General features: G+C 43.0%; 1 protein-coding gene and 1 long non-coding RNA gene across 6 annotated transcripts in view; both read left to right on the top strand.

Moving 5' to 3' along the window:
* The window catches only part of LOC120948446 (protein spinster), a 38,156-nt gene that overhangs the window by 2,527 nt on the left and 17,682 nt on the right, over positions 1-17,947 (top strand). The gene's annotated exons all lie outside the window — the stretch shown is intronic.
* On the top strand, positions 1,174-16,162 carry LOC120959347 (uncharacterized). 3 transcript variants are annotated; one of them, XR_007452271.1, is made up of 3 exons: positions 1,174-8,345; positions 15,682-15,747; positions 15,818-16,162. It is a non-coding gene; the product is annotated as an uncharacterized LOC120959347 (long non-coding RNA). The 3 variants fall into 3 exon arrangements; XR_007452270.1 differs by lacking the exon at positions 15,682-15,747 and adding an exon at positions 14,086-14,151; XR_007452269.1 differs by lacking the exon at positions 1,174-8,345 and adding an exon at positions 14,809-15,586.

The following is a 17,947-nucleotide window of genomic DNA, read 5'->3' as shown; positions in this document are numbered from 1 at the left end:
GGAACAAAATGAAGCACATCCCAGCGGAAGGGAAAAAGAGGCAATCGTGCTAAACAAATAATGCGCCCGATTATGGTGTTATAATAAATGCATTTATCTACCCTTCGCTGCTGGAGAGCCGCCGGAGCGGACCGTTTTGTTGAGGTCAAAATTCGTTATCGAACGATTTGTATTTGCAGGGGTTTGCGTATCTTTCCATCAGGGAACTACTCCCCCTTCGCTCACTACCGTGTACCGGGGCTGTCGCTCGGGTTATCGTTCCAAATCATAATCCAAATTTTGCGCCGTTCATGTACGGTGTGTGTGTGTTTTTTGGTTTTGGCCAATGTTTTGTACTAAATATAATAAATTGATGCACCCTCAGAGCGGGGTGAGACAAATATGCGCCTGCACGCACGGACTGTAACGAATTGCAGCGGTAATGACTTGCCGCATGAGGATGATGGTGCTTTTTGTTTGTATACGCTTCCCTCCGTTCAGCCCTATTCTGAAGGTACCGTTTATCTTGTGGTATCAAACATTATTAAATGTTGCAGCATTGTGCTTACACACACACACACACACATATTGGTGGGCGCAGCTGGTAGATCGGTCGATGAATGTGAAGATCCCATTTGTCAGTCATAATTTGGCCCGTAGCGCGTCCCAGGGACAGGGGATTGGGCGTCCCGTTTGATTGTGGCTGATTGAGCATTACGCTTGCTGTTAACGCCGGCTCTTCTCTAGTGCACTTTTGTGGTGAAACTCTGGATAAGATCGGCACTGTGGAAAGGGGAAGATTGCTAGGCTCTGTTAAGATTTCCCGCAGTGTTCTTCGTACTGTGGCTGAATGGTTTTGTTTGTCTGTTTAGTTGGGGAATTTAAGCATCACAAACACTTGGCAGCTTTCAATAATAATTGAGGGTCAATTCTTGACTTACGCTAACCCCGGGTTGATCTTCAACTGTGAAGAATCAAGCGCTTTACAAATAGAAAGAACAACATTGTACTTTTTAAACCTTTAATGTGAATATTTTTATATTTTAGTGTTTTTGTTGCAATTGTTGTTCTGTTTTTAATATTCGTACGAAATGATTACAGAAGAATATCATTATTAAAATTGCTTCTCTACTTCTGTTACACTTTGTTTTCAAATTGTGCATCCAATCAGTAAACTTTTCTTATAGGATTGTTTGTTCACGGCTTCTCGTTCGCGGCATGTTTGCCCGGTTAGCACTTCAACTGGTTCTAATTGGATTCACTTTCCCTTCTGAAGTGATACACCCTTGAGCTTGTTTTACTTTCTCCAGTGAAAAGAGAGCCTCTGCCTGCCCAGCCGCAAACTAATTAGTACAGCTGAAGGAGAAATGTTGCAAAGGGCCAAACTGATACTGTACCTTTTTCAACAGATAGAACTGTCAAGCACTTGTAGAACTGGAACAGTAGCTCTTATTCAGCTAGCTATTTTATAGTGAGCAGATTTGAAAGAGTAAAAATAATGCCAACATTTTTTTTGATTTCCAAAAGCGGTGGAAACGACGACCTCGTGCTTCCTTTTCCGTTGTACCTCCCAGTCGTCGTGACTCATCTGCGCAAAAAGATTACGCGTACAAGGCGCGTGAGAATTGTGGCCGGGAATTTGGCGACCGTGTGTGGGAGGGAGTGTGTGTGTGTGTGTGTTGGCGTGTGTACTCAGATGACGCGATTGCATGTCCAATTAAAAAAGTTGTCCCGGCTCTTACCCGCCCTCTTCACACGGACGGTGCTCCATTCATAGTGTGTCTCGCTGCGCCATTCAGGAACCACACACTCTTCCTCCGAGCAGTGCTTTCTGCAAACCTCGTTGTGCACCAGCTTTGCTTGCCGTAACTCCAACGATAAGTCCGGATGAAAGATGAAGTTTCTTAGGGAGGACCCACACACACACACACAAGACGGAAGCTATCCCAAGTGTAGTTTCCCACGAGTTTTCACTCGCGTGCATACACCATTAGTGTAATTATTTTCCACCAAATCACATACCCCCGGTGCTCGACGGTACACACGATGTTGTGTTGTTCCAGTTTTGTTTTGTTGTTGTCAAGTGTAGCAGATCCCAATGGGAGAAAGGTAAAAAAATGCTTTCTTTTCGGACAGCAAGCAAATTCCCAAAAAAAAGGAACCATGAACCAAGTACGAATATTAATCAGATGGACAAAACTGTTGAAAAGTAAAAGCAGTTTCACTTAACTTGCCGGTTGAGCGGTTGCATTTGGGACCTATTTCTTCCTCCTTTTCTCTCTCTATCCCTCTCAGTCAGTCACCGAGTTGAGAAGGTGAAAAGATGATGCTATTCATTATTCGGCTTTATTTTGCGGTTGTTTTATTTTGGAAAATCATTACTTTGTGTTTTTGGACGTTTTTTTCTTCTTACTTTTTGAATGATTTACTGTTGAGGGTTGTATTTTGAATCCCTTCCTACACCGGCGTACTGTAACAAATTACAAAGTACGGGTCCTGCTTGATCGTCACTTTCCTTTTTTTGAGCAATAGCGCAAACCAACAGCCAGACGAAGCAAATGAGATGCAACTCCAACTTTCGGATCGATAATGCCACTTTTGCAATAAGAAAAAAAAACTGTCACCAACGGGTTCATTCACTCGCACAGAAGCCTCCTTCTTCTACTCCCGAGTGGGCTGCGGTTATTAACAAATGCTGAAAAATGCATAAACTTTCCACCGTCGTCCCATGCCCGGGAGTATGACGTCTTTTGAGCATGTTTCAATGTCACTCCCTGTCCGTGCAGCAGTGGTGGAAAATCGTTCGCTTTACCTCGCTTCGCCACGATTTGCTCGAAAGAAATGTGTGTGCAAAATAAAAATATAAGCGCCTCCTTCTTACACCATCACCAACGCTTGGGCCAACGCTTTCGGCAGCGACCTTGTCCGGCATAACGGCTAAACGGGTCGGTTTCATTCGTGGCAGTTGTTTTCACCCCGTTTGGTGCGTTTGTGTCTGCCTGAAGCTGCCGAACGGCCGCGACACCACGTCCCGTACATTGTCGATGCTTGCGGTGATGAGTTAGGAATAGTAAATTCGCTACTTTATTTCGGCATTTCTTTCTCATTTTGCGAACGCCCCACGGGGACGAGTTTGAACCGCACAAACAAAGGTGTAAATGTGTGTTTGCATTCATGCGTTGAAGCTATGTGCAATAGGAGGGCCTCAGACTGGAAAGCATACATAATCGTGCAAAAAAGCAGACGATCAAGCAGAGAATTCCACCGCAGTGAAATAAATATGCCATCGTTACGCTGCTTTTGGGAAGGCAGGCTCCACGTAGTCTGAAGAAGTTCGTAGAACGTTCGATGGTGCGCCGGAGGAATGTAGCCTCAACACAACCTCTAAAGCACACTTTTATGGCCAACAGTGCAAGGTGTTTCATTCGCCGTTCCACGTTGCACGATGCGTAGCGATAGATGGGTGGTGCTAAACAGCCATTAAGTTGTATAGGGGAAGCCGGAGCAAAAGCGTCATGATGTGAAATTAATTTATTTTGTAAAACCTCGAATTTTACCAATTTGAATTAAACGTTCAAGTTATAACAAAGGCACAAAATCGCAAAGTAGAAGAATAAACAGAAGGCTGAAGGTGTTGTCAGTACAACGATCCGTAAACGAATGATCTTTATTTTGACATTCAGATTAACGCACAGTTGTCACGGTGATGGTCATATTCTGATCCGGCATATTGAGCACTATGGTCTTATCAGGGGTCAAATCTCCAGGATATTACAGCTCGGCTATCCTGACAAACAAATTGACCTCAATTTGAGCGGCTTTACTGTAGAAATCTTCAATACTTATTGAACAGAGCTGGCATGAGAATAACTCACATACTTTCAATCACAACTGCTTTTCTGACCAACATCTCCTCCGGAAGTCTTGCTGAAGTTTACGGAAGTTACAGCCAAGCATAAGGACGATGATGATATCGAAAGGTGTTGATCCGGAATGATGTCGTCATATGATGCGTGAAGTTGGGTCAATTTCAAGGTGGGTGTCAATTTCAATCACAGCTGCTTTTCTGACCAACATCTCCTCCGGAAGTCTTGCTGAAGTTTACGGAAGTTACAGCCAAGCATGAGGACGATGCTGATATCGAAAAGAACTTATCCTGAATGATGTCGTCATGTGATGCGTGCGGTTGAATCAATCTCATAGTGGGTGTAAGTAATGCTGCCGCTGATCGGCATCTCCTCCAGAAGTCTTGCTGATGTTTACAGAAGTTACAGCCAAGCATAAGGACAATGACGATCAGGATGAACCTGAATACTGAACGACACCACGATGATTGTTGTTCAACAGCTCAGCATGCTACAACTGATGCCACAGCACTCGAACATGACGCGGCGGTAGAGGGTGGTAGCGGGGTCAATCCATAAAGTGGCGGAAGGCAATACACACGATGAATCGGAGGCGATGACAACACGGCGTGCGGTGCACATGCAATAACAGAAGTGATGCGCGAAGCTTTTCCAGTATTCCAAGTAGGAGCGATGATAAAAGAATAGCCAGCGGCCGTATTCATACTAAATGGCGGTGTCGTCATTGTCGTGCAAGATGAACAAGATGGCGGCCACACTAAATGCAAGGCTGGTGTCTTTGGGGTTGCAGGGATCGATATCGTTGTGGCTGGTGAATCTGGCGTAATCTGGTCTAGCCATGAGGCAAATCGTTGCCTAAACATCGAATTGGCTGCCTATACCGGCAAGCACACACAGAAGCTTCTCGTTTTTGCGCATTGCAATGGCAGATGGTAGCGTCATCTCACACACAAACAAACAAACTCTTCGATACACAATCTTGTGCCGTGCTGGATTGGACAGCAAAGCAGGTGCAGGCGATAAGGCGTATCCCACTTCTGAGATGTAAAACCTCGAATTTTACCAATTTGAATTAAACGTTCAAGTTATAACAAAGGCACAAAATCGCAAAGTAGAAGAATAAACAGAAGGCTGAAGGTGTTGTCAGTACAACGATCCGTAAACGAATGATCTTTATTTTGACATTCAGATTAACGCACAGTTGTCACGGTGATGGTCATATTCTGATCCGGCATATTGAGCACTATGGTCTTATCAGGGGTCAAATCTCCAGGATATTACAATTTGAAAATTAATTAGTTAACAGAGCAGGTTTTAATTATTTAATGCTTATTGACTGATCGTTTTAAATTTCACTTTTTTTATTGTAATTATTTTACACAGTTTTTAGCTGCCTGTATTAGGGGTGTTTGCTTTACCCCACCTTCCTTTTTACATTATAACCACCTTGAGAAGCCCATTGAGACCTAAAGACGGATATTTTGCTGGGACGTCCGTGTTTTTTTTGCACTAAACTGCAACGAAACACACATACACACGAAAGAGTTGGTTAATTTCGTTCCTTTGTTGATTATTCGTCTTCCATCTACCGATTGGTTTCGCAAATGAAAAGAAGCAGCAAGAGAGCACAACACTTGAACGCTTGCCTACCGGTGGCCCGCTGCTCTTCAAAAAGCATCGCACTGCGAGTTATGTAGGCAAGGTAAATATTAGACACGCTTTGTGAGGGGCCAACGATGAACTCGAATGGAGAAGAATGTTCACGAACAACGAAAGTCAATAAAAAGCCCGACCCACCAACCGATCGACCGATCGTTCGATTTGAGGACATTCGAGAAAAAGGGGCATTTGTGTTTACCTTACATGATCTCGGTGCTAGCGTTTGATCGTGTTTGAGTGGTGCACGGAAATTTATTCCAAAAATGGGAAAAGAAACGATCGTAAAAGGCACATTTTATTAAATAAAATATAGGCTATTATTGGCATAGGAAGATTAAATCAAATTACCACTTCAAGCGATCGCTTCGCTCGTTTACTGTGACCACAATTTGATTATCCCTTCTATTAGGGGAACATCTTCATAAACTTTCTCTCGTAAAAAAAAAACATAAATTTGATCCTTCCGGCCAAACGTTGTAACTGAACCGCCGGTGTGGGTAGTATTGTTTTCTCCCCTTTTGCGCCCTAAAGCAGCAGCAAACACACCTACACGGGGGTAATCATTTATCCACCAACATCACATAGACTCCGTTGCTCCGTGTGTTGTTATCATGTTTAAAATCCTTCAGCCCAATATATCCCATACATTATGCTGCCTTAAGCTGCAACGGTGGTCGGGGCAGTCGTCTTTCTGCTGGTAGCGTGTGTGGGACAGGCTAGAGAACGGTATAAATGCATTTCAGAGCTTCTCTACGTGTGGGCGGCGTGATGCATTTCGTGCGATGCACCCGGAGGGGCAGAGGGCACAAAAGAACGAATACATAAATTATCTCTAGTTTAAATTAAATTCTTTTCCACCTTTAACACACACCCTATCCAGCCGTCTTGTGGGTGCCGTTCTGCGGCTAATGCATTTCCTTCCCCCACAACACACTACCGGCACTGTGTTCTAGTGGGCGGCTTTCCTTCCAATCTTCGATCACTTTAAAGCCGGTTTTTTTTGTGGTTAATCTTCAGTTTTCGGGCCCGATGTGGAATCCATCACGACATGAATGCCGGCCCAGACAGGGCTGGCGCGGGTTGTTTCACCTTTGGGGGGCCCTATCTCATTACATCATGTCGTGGCGCATGTCTCGTGTCCATCACTCACAGTTGAGACTTGGGCCTGGTGGTATGTTTGTGGAGTTTTGGTTTTTTGTTCCTCTCTTCGGAGATTGTAATTTGGTTTTGGAGCATAATCCCGCTGTGATATGTGGCAAGAAGATCGCTCAGAAAACATTAGCGTTCCCGCTGATGATTTGTTTGGCCTGATTCTTCAACTAAAGTGCGTGTGTTTTTTTTTCTTTCGAGTATGACAACAATACATAAACATGGCAGAAATGTTTATTTGGCTAACGTAATTTAAAGTCAGCCATCTTTTATTAACTATTCTTGGCTCAAATCGTACTCTGAGTTGTGTCGAAATAAATCAATACAAACTAAATGATCTCCCTTCGAACACAGACTTATGTTTATAGACCTCACGGCGTGTCTGATAAACAATCGTAAATTAGCTTTGACAAATCCACAATTCATGCTGAGCAAAGCAAAACCACAGCCGTAGAAAGCGAGAAACTCCCCCTCACTGCATGGTGCAAACGAATGGAAAAGATTCGGTGCATCGTTGGCATATTTGTACAATAAGCAAATCGATCCTCTCGCTGTGAGAAAAAGAGGCCGTCCACAATAAATTCCTGCATTAACATTCCACCGTTGATGCAATGGGGGAGGGATGGAAAATGATCATACGCACTACGGCTGGTTGGTATGTTTGACTAGTGTCACATTAGTGGCATTCCGAATAGGAAAAGAACAGTTACGACGACGACGTCACGATGGTGTATCGTATTACGTGCGTGGCCAGCAGCAGGAAAGCACGCCCAGTCCCGGGCCAATCCGACTTGCATTTGCTACCGGTCGGGCCGGAAAAGACGACGATCGTACGATCGTGTATATATTTGTAGCGAACCGCCGCCTGGTCGGTCCATTGCGACTGAACCGCTGCGACGACGTCCCGCAGCAAATGCCCAACCAGCATTATCGCGCGATTTTTATGTGTATCTATCATTTTTCTCATTCTAACATTCACAAAATTTTTCTTTCTGCCTCGCTCTTCTGGGTGTTGGTCTGTATTTGCTTGCGACTTGGCTGTGTCGCATCAACGATTCGCATGTTTCATTTAGCTCATCCCTTTCCATCGTTGGAGAGAAACTCTTGCGTCTCGCTTTTCTGGGACTTGTCCAAATTCGCTTGCTACACCAATCGTTCACGCAAGCGTTCTCCTCTCGCCCGCTCTTTGTATCATTGTACAGGTACTCCCCGATATACGCTATCAATGCGTACCGGAGGCAATAGCGTATCTCGAATATTCAATAGCGAAAGTCGAATTTCGAGGTTTTCAGTCAAATTATAACTAATATCCGTATAACTTTGCATGAAGTGGTAGGTTTTAGCCACTAAATTAGTTATTTGATCTAATTTCAACTGAATTTTTCAATTTTATACCATTTGAAATGGTTTTTAATATTCAACCAAAGGGAATTTATTTTGCATTTGACATTCGATTTATAAAATTAGTACTACTTGTTCAAAGAACCGTCAAATTTAGAAAAAAAGCGTATAGCGAAATCGTGTATATCGAGTATGGCGTATATCGGGGAATACCTGTATAGCCACACGAGGAAGGCGCTGCTTCGCGTTCACATGAAAATGTGATAGTGTGAAATCAAGTTTGCAAGCGGTAGGACGCGTCGGTGTGTGTCCGTTTTTTCTCTCGTGAAACCAGTACGGAAAAACTATTTGGTAAGTACAGTTTTTAATAAAGGGTTATATCAATCTTTATCAAACTGATTTGTATTGATAATTGTGATATAAAATCAATTTCGTTTTTTTTAAAGAAATCGTAACACACGCATGAACGGAAGTGAGCACGGACCACAACAGAAGCAATATTCAATTGGTTGGTAAGTATTGTGCTTGACGTTAAATTGAACAGCTGTTGGCAAAATAATTAATATTTCCTTCTATCCCTAGGAGTGCCGAAAACAGAACAGGAGAGGAAAGAAGGCAGGACCGATCCGATCCTCCAACGTGCTAGCGCCTGGTAGAGGAGAGGCGGCAGGAAGGTAGAGACGAACATCCACCTCGCTAGTGCAGCACGTAGGAGCAGCAAGAGGGAAGCAAGCAGGACGCGTACACACCATTCGACGAAGGCAAAGCTGGAGGAAAGGAAGAACGAGGAGAGAAGGCAGGCAAGACGGGTACGTGTGTATCCCGCACCGGTTTTCGGCAGTGTGAATTGTGTGAGTATTGAAAAGTGTATGTGTGAGTAGAGGTAAAGAGGTTAAATAAAAAGCGAATGTGTGGAATGGAAAAATTAGAGAGAGTCTGTGTTTGTTTTGGGAGAGAGGAGAGAATGAAAGAAATTGAACAATAATTTAGCATACAGAAACTACATGTATGATACACGCTGTCGCACCGTTGCAGAAACGTGCTCTTTAGTGCTGCTAATGAGCACGATTTGAGAACGTTTTGAGCCCGTTTTTTCTCATACAAAATTGGAAATTGTCGCGCGATAATGTCGGTTGCCCAACCGGCATTATCGCGCGACAATTTCCAATTTTGTATGAGAAAAAACGGGCTCAAAACGTTCTCAAATCGTGCTCATTAGCAGCACTAAAGAGCACGTTTCTGCAACGGTGCGACAGCGTGTATCATACATGTAGTTTCTGTATGCTACATTATTGTTCAATTTCTTTCATTCTCTCCTCTCTCCCAAAACAAACACAGACTCTCTCTAATTTTTCCATTCCACACATTCGCTCTTTATTTCACCTCTTCACCTCTACTCACACATACACTTTTCAATACTCACACAATTCACACTGCCGAAAACCGGTGCGGGATACACACGTACCCGTCTTGCCTGCCTTCTCTCCTCGTTCTTCCTATAATCCAGCGTTGTCTTCGTCGAATTGTGTCCACACGTTAAAAATTCTTCCTGCTTGCCTCCCTCTCGCTGCTCCCACATGCTGCGCTAGCGCGCTGGATGTTCGTCTCTACCTTCCTGCCGCTTCTCCTCTACCAGGCGCTAGCACGTTGGAGGATCGGATCGTTCCTGCCTTCTTTCCTCTCCTGTTCTGTTTTCGGCACTCCTAGGGATAGAAGGAAATATTAACTATTTTGCCAACAGCTGTTCAATTTAACGTCAAGCACAATACTTACCAACCAATTGAATATTGCTTCTGTTGTGGTCCGTGCTCACTTCCGTTCGTGCGTGTGTTACGATTTCTTTAAAAAAACGAAATTGATTTTATATCACAATTATCAATACAATTCAGTTTGATAAAGATTGATATAACCCTTTATTAAAAACTGTACTTACCAAATAGTTTTTCCGTACTGGTTTCACGAGAGAAAAAACGGACACACACCGACGCGTCCTACTGCTTGCAAACTTGATTTCACACTATCACATTTTCTTGTGAACGCGAAGCAGCTCCTTCCTCGTGTGGCTATACAGGTATTCCCCGATATACGCCATACTCGATATACACGATTTCGCTATACGCTTTTTTTCTAAATTTGACGGTTCTTTGAACAAGTAGTACTAATTTTAGAAATCGAATGTCAAATGCAAAATAAATTCCCTTTTGGTTGAATATTAAAAACCATTTCAAATGGTATAAAATTGAAAAATTCAGTTGAAATTAGATCAAATAACTAATTTAGTGGCTAAAACCTACCACTTCATGCAAAGTTATACGGATATTAGTTATAATTTGACTGAAAACCTCGAAATTCGACTTTCGCTATTGAATATTCGAGATACGCTATTGCCTCCGGTACGCATTGATAGCGTATATCGGGGAGTACCTGTACAATGATACAAAGAGCAGGCGAGAGGAGAACGCTTGCGTGAACGATTGGTGTATCAAGCGAATTTGGACAAGTCCCAGAAAAGCGAGACGCAAGAGTTTCTCTCCAACGATGGAAAGGGATGAGCTAAATGAAACATGCGAATCGTTGATGCGACACAGCCAAGTCGTAAGCAAATACAGACCAACACCCAGAAGAGCGAGGCAGAATGAAAAATTTTGTGAATGTTAGAATGAGAAAAACGATAGATACACATAAAAATCGCGCGATAATGCTGGTTGGGTGGGTGGGCTTGCCGCTGTCGAACGAATCGGTATTGCATTTACAATTCAATCGATTGGTGTAATCGTGTTCAATTACGCACGGCACGATGCAATCTGTAGGCTAGGTCGTTTGCTACATCGTGGCGGGATAACGTTCCATTCGATCCGTTTGTCTGACTGGGTGGTACAAATTTGAAATGCAACTTATAAAATACATAACATACAAACATTTTTGCTTGTTTACATTTTCGTAGATTTGTGTTTTTTTAAATCAGTTTTTCCTGAAAAACATCGAAAAGGAAACAAAATATCCGTACCAGTTGATATTAAAATCGTGTCACATGATGTTACAAACCGTTCCTTCCATTGTCATATGGCTGTGTTGTGATATCATCTGCTAAGTTTGCTTTTTGCTTGGCTGTTGCTTTTAGAATGCAATCCGCTGCGATTGTGATAAGTTTTATTACTTTACAATGTAACGGAGGACCCCTGCATAAATGCTTCTTTGCTTACTGCACGCATATCTTGTACCTTACGGTCAATATTGCACCATCACCGATTTTGCTCTGGCGTAAAAAGTCACCCTTCGCCTGGGTTTTGCTTCAGAATGGCAAAAGCATTCGACTTGCATCACTCGATCGAGATGATTGGCAAGCAATCAAACGTTTGATAAGCGACGTGATAGAGCGAACTCCCTTGCCAATGTGACCACTCTCGCCCCCCTATCACACACGCAATCATCGCAAAGTCCATATCTGGTGCGACAAACACCGCAGCAGCAACAACCACGCGTGTCGCAACCTGTGTGTACCGCCCCATCCGTCGTCGTTTGACGCGTTGGCGCATTCTGTTACGCAGCAGCGCCGGTGAGATACGGTGGGCAACAATTAGCGATAATTATATCATCCCCCCAACCGGCATTATCGCGCGATTTTTATGTGTATCTATCATTTTTCTCTTTCTAACATTCAGAAAAATTTTCATTCTGTCTTGCTCTTCTGGGTGTTGGTCACTTTTTGCTCGCAACTTGGCTGTGTCACATCAACCATCCTCATGTTTCATATGGCTCTTCTCTTTCCATCGTTCGAGAGAAACTCTTGTGTCTCGCTTTTCTGGGACTTGTCCAATTTCGCTTGCTACACCAAGCGTTCACGCAAGCGATCTTCTCTCGTCCGCTCTTTGTATCATTGTACAGGTACTCCCCGATATACGCTATTAATGCGGACCGGAGGCATTAGCGTATCTCGAATATTAGCAAATGTCGAGTTTTCAGTCAAATTATAGCTAAGTTTCATATAATTTTGCATGAAGTGGTAGGTTTTAGCCGCTAAATTAGTTATTTGATATGATTTCAACTGAATATTACAATTGTACACATTTTGAAATGGTTTTTAATATTCGACCAAAAGGGAATTTATTTTGAATTTGATATTCGATGTGTCAAATTAGTACAATTTGCTCAAAAAACTTTAAAATTTAGAAAAAAAGCTTATAGCGAAATCGCGTATATCGTGTATGGCGTATATCGGGGAATACCTGTAAAGCCACCAGAGGAAGGCGCTGCTTCGCGTTCATATGAAAAAGTGGTAGTGTAAAATCAAGTTTGTAAGAAGAAGGACGCGTCGATGCGTGCTCGTTTTTTCTCTCGTGAAACCAGTACGGAAAAAAAACTATTTGGTAAGTACAGCTTTTAATAAAGGATTATATCAATCTGTATCAAATTGAATGGTATTAATAATTGGTGATATCAAATCAATTTCGTTTTCTATAGAAAATCGTAACACACGCACAAACGGAAGTGAGCACGGACCACGATAGAAATAATCAATTGGTTGGTAAGTATTATGCTTCGCGTTAAATGGAACAGCGGTTTTCAAAATAGATAATATTTCCCTCTTTCACCAGCAGTGCCAAAAACAAAAGGACAGGAGAGGTAGGAACGACCATTCAACGCGTTAGCGCCGGACGAAGGAGAAGCGGCAGGAAGGCAGGAACGATCCTTCAACGTGCTAGCGCCTGGTAGAGGAGAGGCGGCAGGAAGGTAGGGACGATTATCCAGCACGCTAGCGCAGCATCTGGGAACAGCGAGGGGGAGGCAAGCAGGAAGAATTTTTAACGCGTGCTCACCATTCGACGAAGCCAACGCTGGATGAAAGGAAGAACGAGGAGAGAAGGCAGGCAAGACGGGTACGTGTGTGTCCCGCAACGGGTTTTCGGCAGTGTGAAATGTGAGTATTGAAAAGTGTATGTGTGAGTAGAGGTAAAGAGGTAAAATAAAGAGCGAATGTGTGGAATGGGAAAATGAAAGAGAGTCTGTGTTTGTTTTGGGAGAGAGGAGAGAATGAAAGAAATTGAACAATAATGTAGCATACAGAAACCACATGTATGATACACGCTGTCGCACCGTTGCAGAGACGTGCTCTTTAGTGCTGCTAATGAGCACGATTTGAGAACGTTTTGAGCCCGTTTTTTCTCATACAAAATTTTAAAATGTCGCGCGATAATGTTGGTTGGGCCTGGCGCAACTCCCCAACCAGCATTATCGCGCGATTTTTATGTGTATCTATCATTTTTCTCATTCTAACATTCACAAAATTTTTCATTCTGCCTCGCTCTTCTGGGTGTTGGTCTGTATTTGCTTGCGACTTGGCCGTGTCGCATCAACGATTCGCATGTTTCATTTAGCTCATCCCTTTCCATCGTTGGAGAGAAACTCTTGCGTCTCGCTTTTCTGGGACTTGTCCAAATTCGCTTGCTACACCAATCGTTCACGCAAGCGTTCTCCTCTCGCCCGCTCTTTGTATCATTGTACAGGTACTCCCCGATATACGCTATCAATGCGTACCGGAGGCAATAGCGTATCTCGAATATTCAATAGCGAAAGTCGAATTTCGAGGTTTTCAGTCAAATTATAACTAATATCCGTATAACTTTGCATGAAGTGGTAGGTTTTAGCCACTAAATTAGTTATTTGATCTAATTTCAACTGATTTTTTCAATTTTATACCATTTGAAATGGTTTTTATTATTCAACCAAAAGGGAATTTATTTTGCATTTGACATTCGATTTCTAAAATTAGTACTACTTGTTCAAAGAACCGTCAAATTTAGAAAAAAAGCGTATAGCGAAATCGTGTATATCGAGTATGGCGTATATCGGGGAATACCTGTATAGCCACACGAGGAAGGAGCTGCTTCGCGTTCACATGAAAATGTGATAGTGTGAAATCAAGTTTGCAAGCAGTAGGACGCGTCGGTGTGTGTCCGTTTTTTCTCTCGTGAAACCATTACGGAAAAACTATTTGGTAAGTACAGTTTTTAATAAAGGGTTATATCAATCTTTATCAAACTGAATTGTATTGATAATTGTGATATAAAATCAATTTCGTTTTTTTTTTAAGAAATCGTAACACACGCACGAACGGAAGTGAGCACGGACCACAACAGAAGCAATATTCAATTGGTTGGTAAGTATTGTGCTTGACGTTAAATTGAACAGCTGTTGGCAAAATAGTTAATATTTCCTTCTATCCCTAGGAGTGCCGAAAACAGAACAGGAGAGGAAAGAAGGCAGGAACGATCCGATCCTCCAACGTGCTAGCGCCTGGTAGAGGAGAAGCGGCAGGAAGGTAGAGACGAACATCCAGCGCGCTAGCGCAGCATGTGGGAGCAGTGAGAGGGAGGCAAGCAGGAAGAATTTTTAACGTGTGGACACAATTCGACGAAGACAACGCTGGATTATAGGAAGAACGAGGAGAGAAGGCAGGCAAGACGGGTACGTGTGTATCCCGCACCGGTTTTCGGCAGTGTGAATTGTGTGAGTATTGAAAAGTGTATGTGTGAGTAGAGGTAAAGAGGTGAAATAAAGAGCGAATGTGTGGAATGGAAAAATTAGAGAGAGTCTGTGTTTGTTTTGGGAGAGAGGAGAGAATGAAAGAAATTGAACAATAATGTAGCATACAGAAACTACATGTATGATACACGCTGTCGCACCGTTGCAGAAACGTGCTCTTTAGTGCTGCTAATGAGCACGATTTGAGAACGTTTTGAGCCCGTTTTTTCTCATACAAAATTGGAAATTGTCGCGCGATAATGCCGGTTGGGTCGGCCACATAGAGTCGTTTCCCAACCGGCATTATCGCGCGATTTTTATGTGTATCTATTATTTTTCTCATTCTAACATTCACAAAATTTTTCATTCTGCCTCGCTCTTCTGGGTGTTGGTCTGTATTTGCTTGCGACTTGGCTGTGTCGCATCTACGATTCGCATGTTTCATTTAGCTCATCCCTTTCCATCGTTGGAGAGAAACTCTTGCGTCTCGCTTTTCTGGGACTTGTCCAAATTCGCTTGCTACACCAATCCTTCACGCAAGCGTTCTCCTCTCGCCCGCTCTTTGTATCATTGTACAGGTACTCCCCGATATACGCTATCAATGCGTACCGGAGGCAATAGCGTATCTCGAATATTCAATAGCGAAAGTCGAATTTCGAGGTTTTCAGTCAAATTATAACTAATATCCGTATAACTTTGCATGAAGTGGTAGGTTTTAGCCACTAAATTAGTTATTTGATCTAATTTCAACTGAATTTTTCAATTTTATAATATTTGAAATGGTTTTTAATATTCAACCAAAAGGGAATTTATTTTGCATTTGACATTCGATTTCTAAAATTAGTACTACTTGTTCAAAGAACCGTCAAATTTAGAAAAAAAAGCGTATAGCGAAATCGTGTATATCGAGTATGGCGTATATCGGGGAATACCTGTATAGCCACACGAGGAAGGCGCTGCTTCGCGTTCACATGAAAATGTGATAGTGTGAAATCAAGTTTGCAAGCGGTAGGACGCGTCGGTGTGTGTCCGTTTTTTCTCTCGTGAAACCAGTACGGAAAAACTATTTGGTAAGTACAGTTTTTAATAAAGGGTTATATTAATCTTTATCAAACTGAATTGTATTGATAATTGTGATATAAAATCAATTTCGTTTTTTTTAAAGAAATCGTAACACACGCACGAACGGAAGTGAGCACGGACCACAACAGAAGCAATATTCAATTGGTTGGTAAGTATTGTGCTTGATGTTAAATTGAACAGCTGTTGGCAAAATAGTTAATATTTCCTTCTATCCCTAGGAGTGCCGAAAACAGAACAGGAGAGGAAAAAGGCAGGAACGATCCGATCCTCCAACGTGCTAGCGCCTGGTAGAGGAGAAGCGGCAGGAAGGTAGAGACGAACATCCAGCTCGCTAGTGCAGCACGTGGGAGCAGCAAGAGGGAAGCAAGCAGGACGCGTACACACCATTCGACGAAGGCAAAGCTGGAGGAAAGGAAGAACGAGGAGAGAAGGCAGGCAAGACGGGTACGTGTGTATCCCGCACCGGTTATAGGCAGTGTGAATTGTGTGAGTATGTAAATATGTATGTGCGAGTAAGAAGGTAAAATAAAGAGCGTAAGCATGTGCAGAATGGACAAAAGAGAGTAAGAGTCTTTGTAGGGAGAATGGAGAGAATGAAAGAAATTGAACAATAATGTAGTATACAGAAACTAGATGTATGATACACGCTGTCGCACCGTTGCAGAGACGTGCTCTTTAGTGCTGCTAATGAGCACGATTTGAGAACGTTTTGAGCCCGTTTTTTCTCATACAAAATTTTAAAATGTCGCGCGATAATGTCGGTTGGGTTAATAATGAAAACTAAAAGTACCGAGAGTAAAATACGAGAGATGGAGAGAGAGAGAGAGAGTGAACAACACAGAAAACACACAAACGGCGCTTTACGGATGAACATAGACGCGGTGACGATTTACGGATCTGATCGCGGGGATGCAGATGCGATTTATTTTTACAAAACGCTTCCATTACGCGATCAGCATGCAAATGTGTGTGGTTTGTGATAATCTTTTGGGGTTTTTTCGTCGATTTGTTTGCACTATTTGTCTGTCAACAATAACCCGACGAACACAAACGAAAACGGGGTTACAATATGGAATGGGGACTTCTGTTTTAGGGTGTGGCTCATGACCCTCTGTCTTCCAGATAACGCTAGGCGGCAATGAAGGAGACGCAGAAGTGAAGTACCCTGCATAACGGCGAGCGAGGGAGGCCATATACTGGTCCGCAATCAAACATCGTACGATGCATGACGCAGACACATTTGCACGAAACCAATCGGAAGTCACCGCCCGACGACGACGGTTTGCCACGAATGGCGACATGGCGCTGGTGGGCTACTCCCACCCTTCCAACCCACGGCTGCAATGAGCAACAGGCCATTAATGAAGGCTGTTGTTTTCTCCAGCATGTTCGGTGGTGTGTGTTGCTTTTCCTTTTTGCTTTAGTGCTTCCTGTTCCACTTCACATTTCTTTTCGTGACTTCCCGTTCCCGCCGGCCACTGTTTTTGGCTTTCCCGCGAGACGCTTGCTGGAGTGGTGCCCTTGATGAATACAGGGGGGGGGGGGGGCCCGAGTTGGTTGTGTTTTTACGGTACAGAACGGTTTGGGAAGTGGAAGAACTTGCCCGCACTTAGATGGATTCAAATAGTGCGTGTTGGTTTTGCGTATCATTAAAATGTCCAATTTCCATCTGTTGCATTGCGGCTGTTCAGTAATTGGTCACGTGTTTGGTTGTATTATTTTTGGAAAATTGTGAACATGATGTATTCAATTCAAATTTCCGAAGTTCAATTTCTAATTAAATAAACACTCAAAATTATTGCTGGAACTTTTCTGATGTATCTGCAAAAACCGTGATGTTCTTGCAACTTCCAGAAGAGTTGCATTTTTGTTTCTCTTCTTTTTTTTTATTCTATTCCATTGACCCCCCGCATCATAATCAAACCAACAACAACAACCTCACGTGTTCCGTGTGTTTTGCCTATGACGATGGTCACGCCTGCGTGTACCGGCATGGTGTGTGTTTGTGTCTGTTGTCGAAGAATCGTACGATGTTTACGAAAAACATTGAATCACGCGATGGTGTTCCAACAAGGCCAGGGGTACGATTTTAGCTGATGAGTAATGCACTCTTCTAACGTACGGCTAACCGCCCAGAATGATCACCATCCATTCATGAAATCTGAAGAAGCAACACTCTAACGCGATGCCCCGTTTGCTCCAGGAGGTGAACCTTGTTGAGTTTGTTTGTTTAAATCTAATGAGCTCTTTCTTATCATTGTTTGGTTGATAATGCACCGTCCAAGAGGGGGACAAAACAAAAAAGAAGAAGGTTACTGTGCGAAACTAAACCCAACGTAATCGCTACC

This window comes from Anopheles coluzzii, chromosome 2, assembly GCF_943734685.1.
Source record: "Anopheles coluzzii chromosome 2, AcolN3, whole genome shotgun sequence".
Classification (NCBI taxonomy): domain Eukaryota; kingdom Metazoa; phylum Arthropoda; class Insecta; order Diptera; family Culicidae; genus Anopheles; species Anopheles coluzzii.
The sequence above is the reverse complement of the archived record's forward strand: the minus strand, read 5'-3'. Positions and strand labels throughout refer to the sequence as shown.